Source organism: Lepisma saccharinum, chromosome 20 (assembly GCF_977018435.1).
Source record: "Lepisma saccharinum chromosome 20, izLepSacc3.1, whole genome shotgun sequence".
Taxonomy (NCBI): Eukaryota; Metazoa; Arthropoda; class Insecta; order Zygentoma; family Lepismatidae; genus Lepisma; species Lepisma saccharinum.
The window spans coordinates 2,486,725-2,498,375 of record NC_139248.1 but is presented as its reverse complement, the minus strand read 5'-3'; positions in this window follow the sequence as shown (position 1 = coordinate 2,498,375).

Here is an 11,651-nt window from a genome sequence, read left to right as displayed (position 1 = left end):
ACATTTTTCGCACCTGGTGGGATGCAACACAAGAGTATTGCAGGAAGTCTATGAACGAGGACGAAGAAGGATATGTGAAATTTGACTTACCTGTGGGTGAATTAGTTTATTCTAATATTCTTAAGGTTGATATATTTTTTTTGTGTTTTTTTTAAGTCCACTTGATTCGCAAATAGGCTAAATCGCGAGCCTACCTACAGTTTAAAGTGCGATCCGATCCACCTTGTGTCTCCATTGAGTATCGACGCGAGGACCCTTCATTACAAGACCCCGACGTTATTACTACGCCATCGGGGAGGCACCCAATTTACACAAATATGTTGATTCCAATAACACGTTATATGCATAATCTGATAATGATGCACTTTGGGTGCATCTAAACATATTTTTTTCAACTATAGCATGTCTAAAAGAATCATTGAAGTTGGGATTTTTATAACTTCAGGAGGCACGGCTCTGTAAACGTGCGATATAAACTTAATGCAGGTTTGCCTTCCATACGTGGTGGTTTTGTCACGTTTCTTCGCTTCGTAAAACATACACCTTTGCAGGAAAGGCTTCTTGCATCCTCCTGGGGCCTTGCTCTAGCTAAACAAAAAATATATTTGTTTAGCATAATCGAGGGTTACATATTCCTGCCGAACTTACTAGAAAACAAGGATTCTATTGGGATCATACTGCTTTGAATGACAGTATCAATGAAGTTTTATGTACGCTACTACTTATAATAATGAGCATAAAATATTAATCAGGAACTTTATTTTTCGTCAACTGGATGTAACATCTTTTTTTGTTATTCAGCAAATATTCAATTCATCACCTTTTTTGACATTAAACTTCTTGCCAGGACAGCTGTTTTTATGCAGATTTTTGCGACCTTAACTACACGTAAGCTAGATATTAGCTAATATTCGTGTTGTTATTACTATTCTTCTACAATCTTTGTAACATTTTCATGTAATAACAATAATAGAATTGATTAATTTACATATTCAAGTGAATAGACCTATGAAATATATTAATGTATTCATTTAAACATTTGCTTAATTGTTGACATTAATGTTATTATTATCATTTTTTCTGAAACACTTGGCTCGGACACCCTCCCCCGACATATATTTCTAGATGCGTGCCTGCCGAAGGATAAATTAGATCAAGCGGTGGTGGTACCGGACTTAGAGGCTAAAGGGAAAACAAAGAAGTATGTGCGTCATAAGCTGGGCATAAGAAACAGCACAATATCACAAAGAAACACTTTTTGAAACTTATGTCACAGAAGATGTTTAACAATATTAAGAACAATAAATGCTTTATATTTGTAATATACTAAATATTGAAATTTTAAATAGTCTTTTGTGTTCGTACTACACATTTAAAAACATTTTTGTTGCTCCCAGCGCCAAGCTTAGAATTTAAAGAAAAAATGTACATTTTCATAGTGCACGGAAGTTCGACATTCAGAAAGAAAGAAGGTCTATTGGAAAACATTTCAAGACTTCCAAAAGGTATAGCAGTAATGAAAAAGAGCACTCACTTATACCGTGTTTGTTACAACCTGTCCGGCTTCCCGCGGTAGCTGATCGCTGGCTTTCTAGCATAAACCAAGCGGTGTTGCTGCTGAAGACCGCCTGAACTCCGTGCTGGGGAAAGCCAAAGCCAGGCAGCAAATTAAAATACGCAACGTGGCAACAACGTCTACGTAAGCTCCTCTCTTCTGGCTTCCATTCGCTCCTCGCTGCCCAGCAGACGACTTTTTTCTCGTTTCTCATTGGCACCAAAACTGTCGAGCGATCGCTAGCGCGGGAAACGGGACAGGTTCTAACAAACTTGGTATAAATGTACGATGGCTAGACAGTTGTATGAAGCGAGAAAAACCACAAAGTAGATTTCATAAGATACCTAGCAATCAGTGACCAACAAACTGCATTTTTAATATTAATGTCCTCATGATTAACGAACCTTATTTATTATAACCACGCAATGGGTAAAATATTTGGAGCTTTATCCCACTTTCCGGAAAAATATTTCGTGTTTCTGCTACTTTTGACTTTTGTTGGCATGATATCCCGGATCACTTTTACGAGACGAGACGGGACGAGATGAGACGAGACAGAACCCTTCGAGACGGGACAAACGAATATTTTCGAGACGAGACGAGACAGCATTTTCACGAGACGGGACGGGACAAACCAAAGTCTCGTCTCGTCTCGTGGGCAACACTATTGGCATCTGAGAAGAGAAAGGAAGGCGGCCACTTCTGATTGTGACATTCACCATTTTGTGCAGGAATACATGGTCTGCCAGTTTATGTCTCTCCTGAGGAGTTTGAATATTTAACATTTTCAGAAGAATGGGCTTTAGCAAGTGTTTAGTGGATGGAATTCGGTGACAAATAATGGCCAGGAAGAAATTTAGAACAGAATTTAGTAGATCTAAATTTGAAGGACATGCCATGAACCAGATCGGAGAACAGTATTCAATTTTAGGTGAAACGGAAGATTTGTAATTAAAAGGAATTAAATTCTTTTGAAGAATTGGCATATCACATTGTCACAACAATGCAAGGACAATGAATGTGGAAATTTTAACTTTTTCACCCAGTGCGCAGTTTCCGACTACCTTTTGTTCATCGATTCCTATGCTAACTTACATGACCTTTACGGATGACATTTGTCCAAATGTAAAATTTATTTTTTCCTAAGAAAACTGAATATTAAAATGATTTCATCTCAGAGTAAGTTTTAGCACATTTGTGGTTTTGGGATTGGTGTGATGATATGCCCTTCATATATTCAGAGGTCAGTGTACTCCATTCTCTTGTCTTTAGAAGTGATTTCAAATTTGGATAACAACTTTTTCTGCTCAAAATCTAAACTTGACAAGTTTCAGTTTTTGAAAAAAAATTATTTCTTAAAATAATAAATTTCCAAACTTGTAATTATTGTCACACTTCTCAGAGGAGCCAATTTCTTTCAAAATTTCAGTTTATTAGTTACTTTGAATGAACTCTCTGAAATTGTACTGAACCAGTACCAAAACGTTTGGAGACAGAAATTCTGTCTTCCTGAATTTATTTAATTCAGCAATTACATAACTCGAAATGGTTCCAGAAGTTTCATATGGGGTGATTATTAGTTCAAAATTTTGTTCTGTATACATCCTGCTTTAAAAGCAAAATATTGAATAAGAATAGCTTGTAGGATTACTTCCATCCGTATAAATCCCAATGCAAGAAATTGCGCTCAAGCATTGAATAGCATCAACAGAATGTGGCCTGAAAACTGTGTTGATTAATACTATCACAACAAACTATTTAAAAAAAAAAATCTGAATCATAAATTTCACTGAGTTTGGAAGTGTAGTGCATGACACTTAAAATCCATGATGTATTCCTGAGATTGCTTTTATTCAACTGAAACATATTTTCTTAAATCAAATTACATGACGCTTGAAAGATAGGATATTTATGATCAGGGGTAGAAACATATAGGGCACCTGAAAATTTTCACCTGGCACCAGAATTTTCAAATTCAGTGCTAAAATATTACATATATTTTTAATATTTCAAGTTTGCTTATAGAAATTTTCATTGTTTTTTTTTTAAAAAAAATAACGATTGTGTGTTTTTTAATGTTCCTGTATCATTAAATGAGAATAATAAACATGCCATTATATTTTTTTTTCACTTTTGTCAGTCTAATTAAAAATCTGCAGCAATATGGTAGAGTGGGCCATATATTAGAATGTATTGCATACTTATTCATGCAGTTACCGGGGTGATACATTCTATAGACACCCAAATGTCAACCTATTTTCCACATAGTACACCTTGGACTGAATTTTACAGACAAGCAAGGATCTGGTGTCTAGATTCACAGCCAGTATAATCCTGTGTGGGGGTTTGTGTTGTGTTGTGTCCATGTGTGTTTGTGATTGTCCCTTCACCCCTTTCATCTTATCATCAATCATTCATCCTCATTTTCACAATAACCAAAACTGGCAGTAAAGCGAAGTAAAATAAAACAAATCAATCAATTCATGCTGTTACCAGATCAGCCTATTTTAGGAATGGCACTCTGGAGAAAGAATTAATTTCCTTTAATCCAATCTTGTTTTCATTAATAAATTAAATGTTTTAAGATCAATTTCAAAATGTGTAGCTCTCTCTTATTGGATTCATGGCTTTCTTAGACCATATTTGCTCAAAGAATAAAAAGTTTGCCTCTGAATTAGTTTTAGTTTTTTCTACCACTGCTTACGATTTTTTTTTCTAAATTTCTCTCGGATGCTGGACATAAGGATAAAATGTAGGACACATCCAGAAAAAAGAGGTAATCCTATGTTCATACCAAATAACGGCCACTGTAAGACGAGTAAGGATAATTTTACTTTTTATTCTTGTCACTGCAGTGCACCTTTTGTAGCTCCTGAGGAGTGGTTGGTTGATTTGGTGTTTCGAGTCCACTTTATGCACAGTAAGGCTAATCGGGACTGGACCTACAGTTTAAAGTGGAATCCGAACCACTTGTGCCTCCACCGGGAATCGAAACCGGGTCCCCTTGATTACAAGGCGACGAAGCTACCACTGCGCCATCAGGGAGGCTCTCCTGAGTAGTGGTTGACCATTTTACAGATGGCAGCTCTCAAAACAAACATTTCTGCTGTCCCGAACACTTCACAATTTTTAAAATTAAAAACCCAGCCTTTCACCTTTTAAGAGAACCTGTTCTGAATTGTTGTTAGCTAAAAAGGAGGACTTATTATGCTAACCCTGCTTGAAAGAAGACAAAGTTCAATTACCATTAACCCTATACTCTGTCCCAGTTATCTCTGGAGCAAGACCACACATAGCAGCAGAGAATATGGGGGATGGGGATCGAGTAGTCAGAGCGAAGCAGTACATGCTTCTGCGAAGGCTGGTAACTGTAGTTGCTTTCCCCCTTTCCACATAATCTCATACCCCCTCACTTGTTCATTGAACAGGGTTCCCGCAAACTCTAATGGCATTTTCCCAGTTTTCTAGAATCAGCACGTGGCATTTTAGGCGTTCTTTAGGTGTTTTAGTCTTTACATAGGCATTTTTAGACATTTTAAGGATTTTTTGCAGAGTACTCAATACCCAGTACATTACTATTCTAAATATATTTTACAATGGCCTATGGTGCATCTGTTTTATCAGTAATATTACAGATCTGATATATTTATAAACACACTGTAATTTAGTGCAATATTCTGCCATCTTATTTATTTTATGAATAAGAACATGTAATTAATGTTATGGTTTTGCAAAGTAAATGTTTAAATAGGCAGTTCCTTTTCAAAGGCAAAACCCACCATGATCACCCGGTTACATACATTAATTAAGGAGGTGAATGAAACATTCATCGAATATTCAAGGAGCACTTGCAATTTTATATTAGATCAGTAAGCCTATTAGTAAATTTTCTGTAGTACTTTATCAGTATCAGCCAATAACAAAACAAATTAAAGAATAAAATGACATCTTTATACACTTATTTAAGGAGTATTTTTTTTTTAATTTTCACACTTTTTTCAATTTTTTTACAGCACACAAAATAACAAAATAAATTTCAAACTCCGTCACATACTTTGGGAGGTGGCTCATCATGTGGTGTTGAAAGTCATTGCTAATTCACCTACAGAAGTGATACAAAATTTTGTCCTTAGCTTTCATAATGGAATGGGGCAGTTAAGAAAACCATGTGGCTGTTTTGCAGCCTGTAAGGTAGAGAAGTCAGCTGAAATTTTCAAGATTCTCTAGAAGCTTCAAATCTCCGAAGTGATTCAAGTATCGTACGTCCTGCATTTCAGTGACACTGGAAAAGTGAAAGACGGGCCCAGTCAGGGACAGCAACGTACAATCAGTACTGTGCAACTGGAAAAATCAGTGTACGGAAGAATCAGCGATGGTCTGTGAACTGACCATTTCCAAAATGTCCATGTCTCGTAAGTTTATTTATTTATTTAACAAAGAATTCCAAATACAGTGTTGGCCATTTTACATTGGAATGTATAACAGTGTGAAATAAAAAATATATAGATATAAAAAATTACAACAAACAAAAAAAATAATCCAATAAAGAACCTTACATATTTTTGTACAACAGCCTTTTGAAATGTGCCGGATTTTCAAAAATGTCTATTTGGCCTGTTAACTGTTAAAGTGACCTAGGACTGAAAGCTTACAACATACAGACCACTTTCTAGCCTCAGAAAGCAATAAAGGCAAAGTGCCTACTGGATCATTAAGCATAAATTGGCACAGAAGAATTATCATGGAGGCAGCTTTCAACTTGCAGAATGACAAATTGTATGCCACAAGAAGTTAGTAAGATGGGTCCGGAGGGGCCACATTCTGCTTCAATCATGGTGTGGTGGGAAATGGGGCATTATGATAGCATCACTGAGCTCCTTTTCTGCAAGAAAGGGGTAAAAACATCAGCCAGAGTGTACCAGGAGACAGTCCTGGAGACAATGGTCAAGGATCTAAGCAATATTGTTCCATTGCCAGTACAGTTTACAGCAGAATTGTGCGCCAGCTCATGCGGCTCAAACAACCCAGCAGTGGCTCGAGACAAATGTGCTCAACTTCATTTCCCCTTCAGATAGATCATCTGGCAGTGCAGGCCTCAGCTCTCTGGACTAGAAATTGTGGTCTGCACTTCAAGACATGATTTGCAAGAAGATATAATGCAGTATTGTCTCTTTGAACCACTATCATGTGAAGACAGTGGAAGATTTCCCCCTCGATACAAGCGTAATGCAATTGAGGAGTGGCCAGAGACTTAGGTCCTATGTGCAGGTCAAAGGTGGTCAATTTGTGCTTTGTGTACACAATATATCCACGTAACATATATTCATATCTTAAAAGTATATTCTATTATTTCATTCAGTGTGTGTATATGTAGAATACTTTCGGCAAACAGAAGATTATACAGGGGTCTACCAAAATAACAAATCCAAAATTCTTGATTTTTCTTGACCTTTTTCTCTTCATTCTTAACATTAATTTAATCGCCCCCTACTTAGGTATAGTTCAAAATTAAGAAAATAAATATTTTTATTCAATAAAAAAACTCATGCACCAAGGCTGGTTATGATGAAAACTGAAGCTGTACTTTAAGAAGAGATTTAGACTTGCTTTAATTATTAATGCATGTAAAAAATATTCTTAAGAAATAAAGTGGTTAACAAATCTTAACCACAACTCAATACAATTTTAGATTTCCAAATATTCAATTTTATAAAACCACTGTACAGGTATATAACAATGTAAGTTCACTATACTGGAAAAAGTAGCAAATGTTCTTGACCTAAAATATAATTTCTTGACTTTCTTGACCTATCCGTTGAATTCTTAACTTTCTTGACTGGTAGACACCCTGTTATGATATCAATTAATCTGTGATGCAAAATAAACACACACTTAAAGCCTACTTCTTCAAAATAGTTCGTATAAAACAAGTTAGTGAAGTTGGAATTATTAGTAAAGGGTGGCGAAAAAGTCATCATTGCATTTGAACTGACCTCTATTTTGACATCTTGTTGTTTATATCACTAGTGTGGTTCAGTTAAATAGAAGACACTCACGAAAATTAATCTGTGCAAAAATGAATAAGTATATCCCACAAGAACGTGGAAAAATTGTGACAATTTTGCATGACACTTTTCAGGGCAGAGTAATATCCCATTTTGGTGATTTGTCATGGCTGGCCAGGTCCCCAGATTTGACCGCTCCAGATTTTTTTCCTTTGGGGATATTTGAAGTCATTGGTTTATGTGAATAAGCCAGAGATGTTACAGCAACTAAAGGACAATATTCAACATGAAATTGAAAACATTTCCCCACAGATTTCCCACACCATGGAAAACACAATAAAAAGAGCCCAAATTTTTGCATCAATTCAAATGGTGGTCACTTATTGGATGTTATCTTTAAAATTGAGGACATAAAACTTACAAGTATCAATAAAAGTTTAACACAAAAAAAAAACTACTTTGTTTAATTTAAAACCCAAGCTATAGGCTAAGAATATTAGGTGATGACTTTTGCGCCACCTGGTACAAGAACAAGCATATTTTAGTTCTTCAGATGTGCTTCATTAAGACTCAATGATAATTAGATGATTTTCCCTAAGTTTTTACTTCTCTTCAAATTCCCTGAGAATTCCAGGTTTTCCAGGTGTGTGGGAACCCTGTTGGAGGAACCGTCTCGCGTCATTACTTGCACAGACTTGTTTTCGTTCACTTGCTCCAGACACAACCAGGACAGAGTATAGCTTACCCATGCCGGACAAGAAACTAAATTACCTCAGGGAGGTGAGAGGGGGCCAGAGGTCTACACATTATGTTATCGCTAAAATTCAAGAAACCATTTTGTTATTCAATCACTGCACCCTTTGTTGTTTATGTAGGTGCAGTTGTATTATAATTATGATAGTTACAAAAATTACCATCATTAATAAAAAATAAGAACCAATTATGGCATGGGTGTCATACACATATTTTCTCATTCACTAAACATAAAAATAGCCATATTAATGTTGCATCAATACTTGTTTTGTTTATACATGTGCAGTTATGTACTAATAATAATAATAATAATTACAAAAATTACCATCATTACAAACCAATTGTACTGTTACAGTCATGAACACACATCCCAATGGAGGGAGGGGCTGATACTGTTTGACCAGCGATCCGAGAGCTCCAGTTGGCAAAGTGCCAAGAAAAAGGGGAAGTTCGTGAGAGGTAGGCAGGCGGGAGAATGCAGTTCGAGGTTGCACGTTGAACAGTGTTACCAATCTGCGAGGATGCTTATCCACCAGAACATAAGTATCAAAAACTGAAGGACATGCACAGAAGTAAAGGATTGTGACAAGGACTTGTTTTGTATCACAATCATGTCGTTTGTCCTTCTTACAATTTAAAATAGAAGGATAGTAGGGTAAAGAATTGCAGTTTCACTTATACAAGGTATTTTTTTCCAGTGGGGCAAACAAGGCACATTTTCTCCAAAAATAGTGCAGTTCCATAAAAAGACATTGATTAAATTTGAATTTATGGTGATCATGCAATAATTAACACACATTATTGTGGCTAAAATGAAATTATATGTGTGAAATACATCATTTTTGATTGACTTTCATTTTTCAAGTAATTCACCTTCTACATTTTTTGTACTGCTCAGCAAAGAAGAGAACCCCCCCCCCCCCCGGATAATATGCGAACTAAAATCCACACCCACTTGTTTCTGTCGCGGTGAACGGCAGCAGACGAGAATATGGTGGAAATTCTTTTTTTCCTCTGCTCTCAAATGGCACCCTGTTGCCACGATGCCTGACAGCTGTTCTCTGACAGATGGAATTCTGGCGGACCTGCTGCAAAAAGCGATGTTCAGGGTGGTGCGGTCAGTGGTTGAAGAAGTATGAATAGCGTTTGTCACGATTCCCGATTTAAATAATTAATAACAATAAAATCTATTGTCATGGTTGTGATTCTTACTATGCGATAGTAAATATTACCATTTAAGAAACAGATTTTATCTTCAATTTAATTATTAATTATAATTATATCCATAGAGACAGGGGCGGCGATTGGGGGGACCAGGCCAGAGGCACGAACTTAAGATAAATTTGGGGGGCAAGGTTTGCATAAACAATATTTATGTAAATAAATAACCCATGAAATATACACACAGCTAACATTTTAAAAAGAAGGAATGATTTGAAGAGGTTTTCTTGGGCAATCAGCTAGGTGATTTCCGGATAGGCTTTCTAGAGCTAACGTCACTCTCATCTTCAGGGATTGAAGTGAATCCCTTAAGATGTGTGTGAGTGGCGTTAGCTCTAGAAAGCTCGGAAGCCTATTCGGAAATCACCTGGCTGATTGCCCGAGAAAACCTCTTCAATATTCGCCACCAGGAAAGCTTCAAGAATTATTAAAGCATGATTTGTTTTGTAAACTTACCATTTACAGTGAAGTGCAACCCAAATCCAACTCGTCACTAACATTCACCTGATTATTATTATCGCACCGTTTGTCACCCTCAATGGCACTTCCACTCTCGTCTGAATCCGAATCCTCACCGCTCATGTGACTTTCATCCTCCGAGCAGTCTTAGATTACCAACTTGTCAACTTCTACTTCAATAATTCCATCCTGGACCCAATATTCCTCTTGTTTCCCCTTTACTTTTTTGCAAGACCTTTTCCATTCTTCTTTGGGAAAGTTCTGAAATTCTTCTCTACAACTTCCAGTACTCTGCCCAAATTACGATCCACATTTTGTGATGCAATACGACCCTTTATGATACCTCAAACATACTCAATACGGTTTAGATCGCAATGATAAGGTGGAAGACGAACTACGGTGCGGCCGTTTTCTGCAGCAAGTGTTGACCCGATATTGCAGGGGCTTTTTGTTGGTTTTGATTAGCTGATATAATTCAGCCTTTCGAAGGTTATCTGAAAATTCAATTGAATTGTCTTTCAAGCAGTCCTGCATTGCAGCTTTAGTGCTGCCTATTGTGGGAGGTTTGTTGACTTGCACAGAATGGTAAGGTGCATTGTCCATGACACTAATGCACTTGGAGTGAATATTCGGTAACAATTCACTTTCAAACTATCGTTCAAAATTTTCAGCACTCATTTCCACATGATAATCTCCGGTTTTCTGTTTAGCTTTGAACATAAGTACGCAGTTTGGCACGAAACCATTTTCACTCCCGGCGTGAAGGATGATCATCCCTCTTCCAGCACTGGTATTTGATAAAGCACCATGTACACTGCCTTCATCATTGCCAACACTTTTTCACCGTGTAGTTCTCATGGATCAATGTTTCATCTCAGTATATAACTGGCCTTTTCACGTCACTCTTCTCATTTTGCCTCAATGCCCTCAGAAAACTTGTCGATTGGACACGATGTCACTCCTTTCCACCAAAGCACTTCTCACGTTTTTGCACTTTTGGAAACAAAATCCTAAGTCATTGCAAATAATGTTGGGAAGAGTTTCACGACTACCCCGAAGATTAATTTCTTTCTTTAATTTCAAAAGCACTTTTTTTTACTGTTGGCACTTCATGTTCAATCATATAAAAATTACCAATAGTTCATCGAATCAAACACTTGTCAAAGTAGTCTACAACAATTCTATGCTTTTCGGCAGACCTGTGCTTACCTGGTGACGTAAATTTCCCCCGGAATTTCCTTCCTTTCTAATTTTCTTCACGAAAGTGTCTGACATTCGAACTGCAGCTGCTGCACACTTTGTAGCTTGATTGACCAGAAACGTGTAACATCCTTCTCTCGCTTCGTTGTCAAAAAATTTAACAACATTCGAAATCATATCTCGGCTCTATGTACGGTTTTGCCATTCATTTTGGTACAAACAACATACACAACAGACGCACTCAAACTCAATGACCTTTCATCCATGTAAGTTTGGCAACATTCAAAGGGTGTCAGAAGTCGAGCAGTCCTTGCTACCCGCCACCTCTCACCTGACCCAACCCTTGAACAAACAAGTTGCTTACAGGACAGCAGCACCAGAGAGACTTTCTCATCTTTGCTGAGCAGTACGTTGAGTGTTAAAATGACTATAATTTCAATAAAATTAATCTGAATGGC